The following is a 10,894-nucleotide window of genomic DNA, read 5'->3' as shown; positions in this document are numbered from 1 at the left end:
CTCGAAAAACGATAAATTTCATCTTCGGAATCACCTAATATTAAAAAGGATGCTCGATTTTGGAATACGTAGTTTTGATCAAAGTTATAGCAAACGCGGGCGATTTTAAAGCGATTGAAAAAAAAATATCCTGTGGATAGCGTTACCCAGCTTTCATACAACCGGCGCCTGGTGGATAGCACTATCCTGCTTCGTACACCCGCCCCCTATGGTATTTTAGGATCTCTGCAGCATTCGTCTGGCTATATGCATGCTTTCACCCCTATATTTTTAACGAAATGCTCTATAAAGTACGCTGATCATTTTCATAATTTTCACAGCACATGAAGGCATTTTGTTTGCTAAGCCGTCGGCAAAGGATCATCCAAAGAAACAGAACTGAACGTCTGAGTGAGTTACTGGACTGGAAGAGTCTCGGGAAGGTATATTGATAAGGCCTAGGTTATACCTCGCATTTTAGTCGCGTCGAATGCAATTCAAACAATAGATCATGAGATGAAACACCTCATTAAGCTTCATTATCAGATCATGAGATGAAACACCTCATTAAGCTTCATTATCAGATCATGAGATGAAACACCTCATTAAGCTTCATTATCAGATCATGAGATGAAACACCTCATTAAGCTTCATTATCAGATCATAGGATGAAACACCTCATTAAGCTTCATTATCATCTCATCTATTCGACGCGACCAAAATGCAACGTTTTACCTAGGCCTAGGCAACAAGGAGGAATGTCGATTACAACTAGTCGGCAAATGTATTTATATTTTTCAGGCTGAATCTGAATGCATAAATTTTAATACTCCATGTAAAATGGTGGTCAATATTTTTGCATTCTGATTGAGTAATTGAAAATGTAAACGAATGTTCTAATACGAAATTTTCAGAATTACATGAAAGCGAGGCGAAAAGCTCTGTCAATGATCTGTCCTGAGAAATTTCCAGAGGTCCCTGAAGAGGATGAGGACGTTCGACATCAGGTTTGTTTTGCCGCTCGGCTAAACCTTCAAGTTTTTGTAGAGCTCAGTCGTTCAAATTTTGTATTAATTTTTATTCTGGTTTCCACTTTGTGGTAATTGTCGTGATTTTGTTCTAAAAGTCATTTTCACCGACCAGAAGTAGTCTGGATGTAATTTTTTTTGTATTCATGCAGTCATCTTTGTTGACTGCACGCGCATAGAAATATTCCTTCACATCTGTCGTCACCTTGGCATGCTTTTTTTACGACTAAATTGAAACCAGGCATTGAAGAACTCTTTCTTGCAAAGCCTCATTCAATTTAGCATTTAAGAAATAAAAGACAGTTTCCGTGTTTTTATACAGTTATAGAAACACGCGTGTGAGCGAGAGATACGAGAACGAGAAATAATCATTACATCGCTTCGCTTGTCAAGTTCGGCGGGAAAATTCCCGGGTTTCTAGAAACACGCTTCTCGACCAATCAACACGCGCGTACTATAAATGTTATATTTAATTTTCATTAGGATTCATTAATCTCGTGCGAAGAAGCTTGACTTTATTCCCTGTAAAATATGCGAAAGATGTTCACTTCTCTTTACTTAACCAGCGGAGTTTAACTACGCTAGATGATATAAGATACCAACAGATAGACAGTAAATTCAATTATTTTGAGTCTATTGTCTATTAAGGCTAAGTCTTCCCAGTTAGATTAGGTTCATTCTAGCCCGAAATCACACTAAATTCGTTTGTTGTGGTTTTTAATAAACTTTCACCTCATCTTCTTTTGTTATAGTATTTCAGATTTCCCCGACCAGGTTCCCAGCCTCCCTCCCCAGGTTCTTCAACTTATGGATCAGATGACGAGGAGGATGAACGCCACAGACTTTACAGTGAATAAACGACTGATTTAGAATTCTGAACCATTTAATCCAAAATATTTAATTCGGATTTCGCTCCTGTGAACAACAAAATAATGGAGTGAAATATTGTGTGTGCCATAATTTCGTACAGTAATTAACCCATGGTCTTTAATTTCGAATCAGATAATCCGACTAACTTTTGCTGTCCATGAATCAAATTAAGTAGTTTTGCTGAATCAAGCAGTCATTGCTATGAAAGTAATAACTAAAGGCCATATTACACAGTTCAGTTTTTCCTGCAACTTGCGACGCAATTCGACTTTTAAGAGATGTAAATTAGTGAAGAGTTCTCAAAATGCAAGTGCAAGAAACATCATGCAGTGTTACACTATGCAATTTTCCTTGCAACTTGCAATGCAATTATAATTTCGAGGGATGTTAATTAGTAAAGAGTGTTCGAAATGCTAAGAAAACGTTAGCAGATTGTAAAAAATGTTCGTATTTGACAACTTTAAATGCCTCAGGAGTAGAAGTGCATTGCTAGTTGCAAGGAATGTTGCATAGTGTAACACCGCCTTAACAAAGAAAAAATTTGATAGTTGCCAAATTTACATCTCTCAAAAAGAATTGCATTGCAAGTTGCAAGAAAAATTCCACCGTGTAACAGCGTCTTAAGATTGCAATATCGTCAGGTCTCGTTAGTAAATTAATAACCTTTTCCTTAGATCAGCGACAAGAATATATCGACTATATATTAGAAATTCGAAGTTATCAGTTCACAACTTAAAAATGAAATGACTCCATCTGACAAGTGTGTCTGCTGTGTTAGGGTACGCGTAATCATGGTTTATGTAGGTGTACATGCAAGGTCTGTAACACCAATGTCACCAGGGAAATTATTATCATTAAACAAAACCCACCATTCGTAAAATTCACCCCGGATCTATCACTTTGGAGAAAGCGCCAATATTTTGCTTTCAGCTCTATATTCTGACATGCTGTTTTTTGAAATTTAATAAACGGATTTTATAATGAGTATATTTGAATTTTAGTAATAACAATCGCTTGTTGTAAATAGTTTTAGTAGCTAATTTTGCAAGACTGAAATAAAATTTTAATTAAATATGTGGTACATTTCGAATTTTCCAAACCTGGAATTTTAACTTAAATTTTAAATTTTATACCGATGCAATACTAACAATGTGTGGTCTGACCACTGGTCTCAAACTCAAAGCCTGTAAAAAACTCATTCATTGTTCTAACTATCACCATCACAACCCAGTAACCTCAAATAAGACTGGAACGCTAGCTTTCTGACTTTCAATCACGAGATTCGCATGAAGCCTTTCTTGTAGGTATGCGGAAATTTCAAAGGTCAAATCAAAATTCCTGCCATTTTATCTACGAAATTCGCGTGGATACCTGAATCATACTACAAGAATATTAGAACACTGATGACCTGTACCTACAGAAAGGCCTCTTGTTCCGCCATTTTGGCTTCAAATTTTTCGCAGAGCTAGCGTTCCAGTGATCCAGTCTGTCACAACCTCGTAGCCAGGGTTGTTACCTTCACAATTCTTTAGTGCCGTTCAGTGAACTCAAATAAGACTGGAACGCTCACTCTGTCGGAAGTTTGAAGCCAAGTTTCCGGAACATGAGGCTTCATGATCCGCCATCTTGGCTTCACTCATTACTGATGAGGAAAGTCAAGAGTGAGTGTCCCAGTCCTATTTGAGTTCACTGGTGCTGTTTACATGTGTGGCGGATATAACATTATATACATACTACAAGGTGACACAATAGGTTACCGCTTGCTTGAATTTCAATAGTCTGACGATGTCTTTGGAATAAAGACGAAATATCACTGTCTCTGTCTTTAGACTGATTTATTGCTGGCAACATTATTCATATCGGAGCCGAAATTTCATCAAAGTCAAAGATGTACCTGCACATGCTGTGTACGCCTGCAAATGACAATATATAAAAGAACTACAGATGTACGTATACATATCACAAATAATTACTGTAAGGTTTAGCACCAACGTACATATCAGACTTATTGTTTTGCACCACAGTTAATGGAGAGAGGCTCCATTAAGCCAGTCTAGATCTTCATGCATGCTTCTGGTTAATGCAAAGAGTTTAATGTTCGCACTTCGCAATGCCATAGAAATCGACACGCCTGAATAGCCCTTTAACAAAATATTGCTATTATACGCTATAACTTATAGCTAATCAACATCGTTCATTAAGTAGGTATTTAATCAAAGTTATACTGGTGTGCAGATACGTGAAGTCTAAAATTGAATGAAATTAAAAAAGCTATGAAGCTAAGTGAAATACCAATTTAGTAATGAAATAAATTGATTTGCTTATATTTAGATTTCAGATCGTTGAATATGCAGCTCTACAATCTTTGTTTAATCATATGGGGTGCGTTTGAAAGCGTTCTGTACAGCATGTATATTTGGCTGGGCTCAACTTTTGGAAATACTTGAAAGTGAACGATATTTCTCGTCTTATTGTGGAACTGATGAGGCTGATGCTAACAAAACTGTATCACAATTAAAAGGCAACTCTTCAAATGGCGACAATGGCGACGAAACCTGTTCGAGACAAGACAGTCTTCTTATACTGGCATATACATTATCTGTGTTTACATATTTTGGATCGATGTTTTTCAGCGGAAAATATTTGGATATCTTTGCGTTTAGGAAGACAAGAATATTAGCATGGTAAGTAGAATGATCGAAGATTTTACTGTTGGAAATATGTAGCAGATGATAAACCTCTAGTCGATATCGGCGAATATCTGTAAGGCTTGCGTGCATAGAAATTGTTAGCGATAATTTTGTTTTCCATTTTAAGCTATACGCCTTTCGAACAACCGGCCCCGTGACGGTAAGAGTACACTGCCACGCAATTCTATTCACAACGGCAGAATCATTGATTGAAAGAAAGGAATGTTTTTAAAACATATTTATGCTTATTTAACAATCAATCGTCAAAGGCGAGGTGAATACGTCTTGGTTTTTATTCAGCGATATTCACCGAGCGTGAGGTTTAGTATAGTTACAAAGATGATTTAAAAGAAACGAATAAATGATACACGTTTCGCAATTTAACATGAATGTCTCTTCAGTTTGTGCACTGGTCTCTGCCATAGGCACAATATGACGCAATATTAAACTGGACGCACCTTTCAGAACCAAAGCGTGTATATAAGCGTAAGATCACCAAATTTGCAACGTGGATGTAACATGAATAATATCCTGACTGGTCGACTCCTCCGGAAAACGATATTATCGGTGCTTTCTACAGTCTGTGCGAGAAACCGTTTCGGCCGGAAGGTGACTTAGATGGTCAAAAGTGCATTAACCTTGAACATCTCGGCAGCTACAGTTCAATTTTTCTCGATGGAATCTGTCAAACTCCATCCTTTTGATAAGCCTTGGATGACAGCATCTCTAAAGAACTACGCCAAGGGGCACTCCACAGCGGAAATACAAATCTTTGGTACCATTATAGAGACAAAGTAAGATTCGAGATAAAGAGATGAAAGTTTTATATCGATTTAAGTCCAACATCTGAAAAAGAGCAACACTATAGTGCTGATCCTCATCCTGGTGGAAACTCGTCAAGAGACTATATCTGTTCAATATTATTAATAAAGCGCCAATTCACATGGAGTAACTTTGGCAGATTGTCAACTAGTAAACGCTTTAAACGATTTTATATCGAGGTGAATGCAGATATTCCCCCTCCGTTGTCATGTTTCACTCACTTCTTATCAATCACCATATCAATAAGTTTAACTGCATTGTTTCTAATCATGCAGTCGTTTGTCGATCTGTTTCCTACCAGTCTTAATTTTTGGAGAGATGGAATAAGTTTTATCATTTCAAATATTATTTATTGGGATTCCTGTGACTGTACTATATAACCTTGTTGCTGTTTCAAAACATTTTCTTGTCATAACGAGATGAATGACATGAACCCCAAATGATGAATGAAATATTCGTATTTTAGTAATCCGCTTCTGCTTCTTTGCGTTTAGTTTCATCTTTTTACTGGCGGGTGGAGCGATGCTCTTGTCAACATATGGTAAGCTGGTGAAAACACACTTGAAATTGTACGGACACTTTTTCCAGCTAAAGTTATGTCTAAACATTGAGATGGTGCTACTCTAGATAAGTTACCAACTGTGCAAGCTAAAAAACTAAGCAAATTTGGATTGCATGAGAACAGGAACGTCAAATAATGACGTCAGAAAGAGTTGTCAAAGACGGCGTAAGAATTGGCAAATAAATAGCGTGGCACATCCGTATTTGGTATATTTCGCGCCATTATTCGCTATTCTCACGTGGACTTTGACATTCCATTTAATAAATTACCATTTAAATATTACGATACGTGTCACATATTTTTAGACTATTTTTTTATTGCTAGATCTACATGAACTTCTCTTTCCTGGTCTTCTCCTTACTGTAATTGGTGGAGGATTTTATACATCAGTTTTAGTGAAGGTAATGTGCAGTAAAATTAAATAATCAAGACTTCAGTTTGCAGGATCACCATCGTTGCAATGACACTGTTAATAAAATATTGCATCAATTCGTTACCGAAGTTTGTCAATCAGCTACTTTAGGGAAAATTCATGATCCGAGCCATACATACAGAAATTTGGTCAACTTATGTACTGAATTTGATGCAATATTTTTAACAACACGACAATTGGTATCGTATTCGTAGGCTGCATGGGTGTTTTCGGGTTTCTTTTCGTTGTAGTGTCTCTTAAAATTAACCTTCCAATCGTCACACCGGTGTAATTGTAGTTTTTCGACCCGTGGGTATCTGCAGTTGTTATCTCGGCATTATAGACAAGGCTTTCATTTCAATGTGCGGACCTCGTTAGTTTGGACCTATGTTCGGACCTGGCGAGTTACCCTCGTGTTTGGTCAAATTAATTAAGCCGCAGGCTCCGCTGCTGCTGGTGTCCTTCCGTAAACTTCTTTAAGTCTCAGCTTTGCAAACACACTTCCTCCTTAAGCAGAAAAACCTAAGGTGCCAACAAGGTCATCAGATACACTTGCTTGATGATAGACCACATATTCTCTATGGGGTTAAGATCGGGTGAATTTGGAGGCCAAATCATCAGTGTTCGGTCCTTGAAACCCAAGGACTCTAAATATAGGGTTGTTGCTTTAGCTGAATGGGAAGCGGCGTTGTCATGCATGTAAATTAACTTTTTCAACAGCGACAGTGGGATCTCTTCCAGCCAGGGTTCAAGAACGCTTTTTAAAAACTGGCAATAAGTTTGATATGTTAGTTTAACCCCTTCTGGTACACGAATAGGACCAAACATTTCGTCCCCAATTATGCCAGCCCAAATCATTACACTTCCGCCTCCCTGCTGGCGTCTCATTCTTGTTGGACACTGTTCACCATGGATGACCCATCCTTTCGACCAACCATCATCCAGGGTTGCTCTTGCCTCGTCAGGGAACAATACACATTTCATGTCTGTCTTCATATAGTTTTTAGCCCAGTTCAACGGCAAATTTTTGTGTCTTTTCGTTAGTGGAGGCCTTTTTAGTGAACATTTGTTCTCGGCTATCTTTGCCAAAATTCTGTTTGTGTACTTTTTGAGATGTCCAGCAGGCCAGCTTCTTTAAATATTCTAACTCGTTGCTCCTGGAAGTTTTCGCAGTTTTTGCTTCAAACAACGTAAATCACGCTTTGAAAAAGACTTCATGGATCCGCGATCAGTTCTTCTTTTCCTCTTCCTCAAAGGATCTTTTAAAAATCTCTTTACTGTTACGGCGTGACGTTTGATAATCCTTGCAATATCTTCAATTGTGGTTGATTTTGCCAGCTCTTTAATAATAATTTCTTTTTCTGGGTCAGTAAGGTCTTTGCTTCGTCCCATCGTCACAACAAAATGATCAAACTAATAAAGTGGACCACCCTTTATATAAAAAACCTGCCTAATTTACGAATCACGTGATGTATGTGAATGTAAACATTGAGGCCATGTTTTCACTGGGATAATTCAATATTCCCTACTTCGTGCAGAGGAAAGAGCTTACTCGAGTAAATTTGTGAACATATTTGCATAATAACTAATATAGTGAGTCGCAGCTGTGTACATTTCAATTACAAGGCTGAAAAAAAGCCCTGTATTGTTATTTTTTGTCACTACCTCTCCACGCCTTGATTGGGTAATTTGCACACCTGCTGCCTTCCTTGGATGTGGTGGGAATTCCCCGGAATCGAACCCCACTGTTACAATATGAAACTTATACTAAGTACATTGATGTGACTTGCGGGCGCATCCAAGATGGTGTATAAAAAAGAAGTACTAGTTTGTAGTTAGTATTATTTAAAGCATGCGAGTATTGAAAGATAAACGTTTATAATAAACAAGATCTCGACTATTGTAACATGGTGGCAGCGAGATAAGATCGAAATCCACGACCACGAGGAAAAGGATAAGCATAGATATAAGAAAAGAGTAAATTATAGCGGGTAAATCATGACTACAACACCGCCAACACCGGCACCGATACAAGGAATTTCGCCGCCTGAAAAGCTTCAAACGAAGGGTAACATAGCGGAAAACTGGAAGACGTTTAAGCAAGCGTGGATGAATTATGCGATCATTACGAATCTGGACAAACAGACAGAACAGTACCGTGTTGCTTTATTCTTACATTGTATTGGGACCGAAGCTCTCAAAATTTACAATGGTATGTCATTCACGGAAGAAGAACGCGATAAGCTCAATCCTATTATGAGCAAATTTGACGAGTTTACAATTGGAGAGATTAATGAAACGTATGAGCGGTATGTATTCAATAGTAGAAACCAGGAAGATGATGAAAGTGTTGATGCATATGTCGCGACGCTACGTACATTAGCACAAACATGCAATTTTTGTGAATGTCTAAAGGACTCACTCATCCGAGACAGAATTGTGTTTGGAATAAATAATACACAAACCAGGAAAAAACTCCTTCAAGAACGAAAACTTAGTTTGAAGAAATGCATTGACCTATGTCGAAGCACTGAAGTCACGACAACACAAATGAAGATAATCTCAGACAAGGCAGCGCCAGAGGACATACACAGAGTGACAATGAGAAAGACGCAGACCGGGTATCAAAGAGACCAGCGAGATGTGATGTCACCAATAACATGCAAGTTTTGTGCAGGGAGACACCCACAACGAAAAGAAAGATGCCCAGCCTGGGGAAAGGAATGCCTAAAGTGTGGGGGAAAGAATCATTTCGCCAGGGTTTGCCGAAAAGTCGAGAGCAGAGATAATGCAAAAGTGCACCTTACAAGACAAGAAGAAAAACGTGAGTATGAAAATGATGCGGACAGTTCCGATATCGAATACCTGGGAAGTATAGCAGTCAATAATGGGAGCGTTTGCGCAGTTGGGCCATCAGATGAAGCCTACCCAAGAGAGATATATGCAGAAATGTTTCTGGGTACAAAACCTGTTCAATTTCAAGTGGATTGTGGTGCATCAATAAACATTTTACCGGAGAGTGTTCTGGGGGAGCAGGAGCTCTCTCCAACTACCAAAACACTTATCATGTGGAATAAAACCGAAGTTAAACCAACAGGAACCATAAGAGTTGCTATAAGAAACCCAAAGTCAGGAAAAAAGTTCTCCCTTGAGTTCGTCGTAGTGCGAGAAAGTCTCACGCCACTGATTGGTGCGAGGGCAGCGCAACAAATGAAGCTGATCACAATTCATAGGGATAATTTTGTAGCAGTGACAGCACCTAAACGAGATAAACCAAAGGTGAATCAGCTATTGACGGTAGAGGAGATAGTTAATCAATACCCAGAGGTGTTTCACAGTCAGCTTGGAAACCTACCTGGTACAGTGAAATTAGAAGTAGAGAAAGACGCTAGACCAGTCGTTGTACCAACTCGGCGTGTGCCGATAGCATTGAAAGAGCAATTTAAAGGTGAATTGGACAGACTCGAAGAGTTGGGAGTCATCGCTAAAGTGGATAAGCCAACACCGTGGGTGAGCAGTGTGGTAGTCGCTACAAAGAAGTCAGGTCAATTGAGGGTGTGCATTGATCCGAAGCCATTAAATGCCGCGCTTAAGCGTGAGCAATACCATTTGCCAGTGTTGGATGATCTCCTTCCGGAGTTGGCCAAAGCCAAGGTATTCTCTACAGTGGATCTCCGCGCCGGCTATTGGCATTGCGTTTTGGAGGAAGATTCGAGTTTTCTTACGACATTTGCAACACCCTACGGGAGATACAGGTGGCGAAGACTACCATTCGGACTGTCAGTTTCATCGGAAATTTTTCAGAAGAGAGTTCATCAAGTTTTGGATGGTCTAGACGGAATTCTGGACATCACCGACGATATTCTCATTTATGGAGTTGGGGCGACCGAAGAAGATGCGAATGTAGATCATGATCGAAAGCTACGTCATCTGCTAGAAAGATGTAAGAAAAATGGTGTTGCCCTCAACCCAGATAAGATGAAGCTGCGCCAAAAAGAGGTGACGTATATGGGACATCTGTTTACCAGCGGAGGCCTTAAGGTAGACCCAGGGAAGCTTGAAGCAGTGAAAGAATTACCTCGTCCAACCGATATTGAATCGGTGCAGCGACTGAATGGTTTCGTAAATTACTTGGCTAAGTTTTTGCCAAGGTTGGCTGATGTTATGGAGCCAATCTGCCGTCTGACCCGAAAAGGTGTAGAATGGAGATGGGAGGAGGAGCAAGAGAAGGCGTTCCAGGAAGTAAAGAAATTGGTCACGGAGGCCCCGGTGTTAAAGTATTACGATCCGAAGGATGAGGTGGTAATCCAATGTGACGCAAGCCAGAAGGGTTTAGGAGCGACACTGTTGCAACAAGGAAGACCAGTTGTGTATATTAGTCGTGCCCTGACGGAGACAGAGCAACGATATGCGCAAATCGAAAAAGAAATGTTGGCGATTGTGTTTTCACTTGAGAGATTAAACCAGTACGTCTTCGGAAGACATGTAAAGATTCAAAGTGATCACAAGCCATTGGAGGCTATCCTCCGAA

General features: G+C 39.3%; 1 long non-coding RNA gene across 1 annotated transcript; it reads left to right on the top strand.

Annotated features, from left to right (window-relative positions):
* Positions 1-324: 324 nt before the first annotated feature.
* On the top strand, positions 325-2,273 carry LOC114540956. Its single transcript, XR_003689168.1, has 3 exons — positions 325-422; positions 894-986; positions 1,760-2,273. It is a non-coding gene; the product is annotated as an uncharacterized LOC114540956 (long non-coding RNA).
* Positions 2,274-10,894: the final 8,621 nt, after the last annotated feature.

Source organism: Dendronephthya gigantea, unplaced genomic scaffold (genome assembly GCF_004324835.1).
Source record: "Dendronephthya gigantea isolate DGI-Jeju-01 unplaced genomic scaffold, DenGig_1.0 000257F, whole genome shotgun sequence".
NCBI classification, from domain to species: Eukaryota; Metazoa; Cnidaria; class Anthozoa; order Malacalcyonacea; family Nephtheidae; genus Dendronephthya; species Dendronephthya gigantea.
This window is presented reverse-complemented; position numbering and strand designations above follow the sequence as displayed.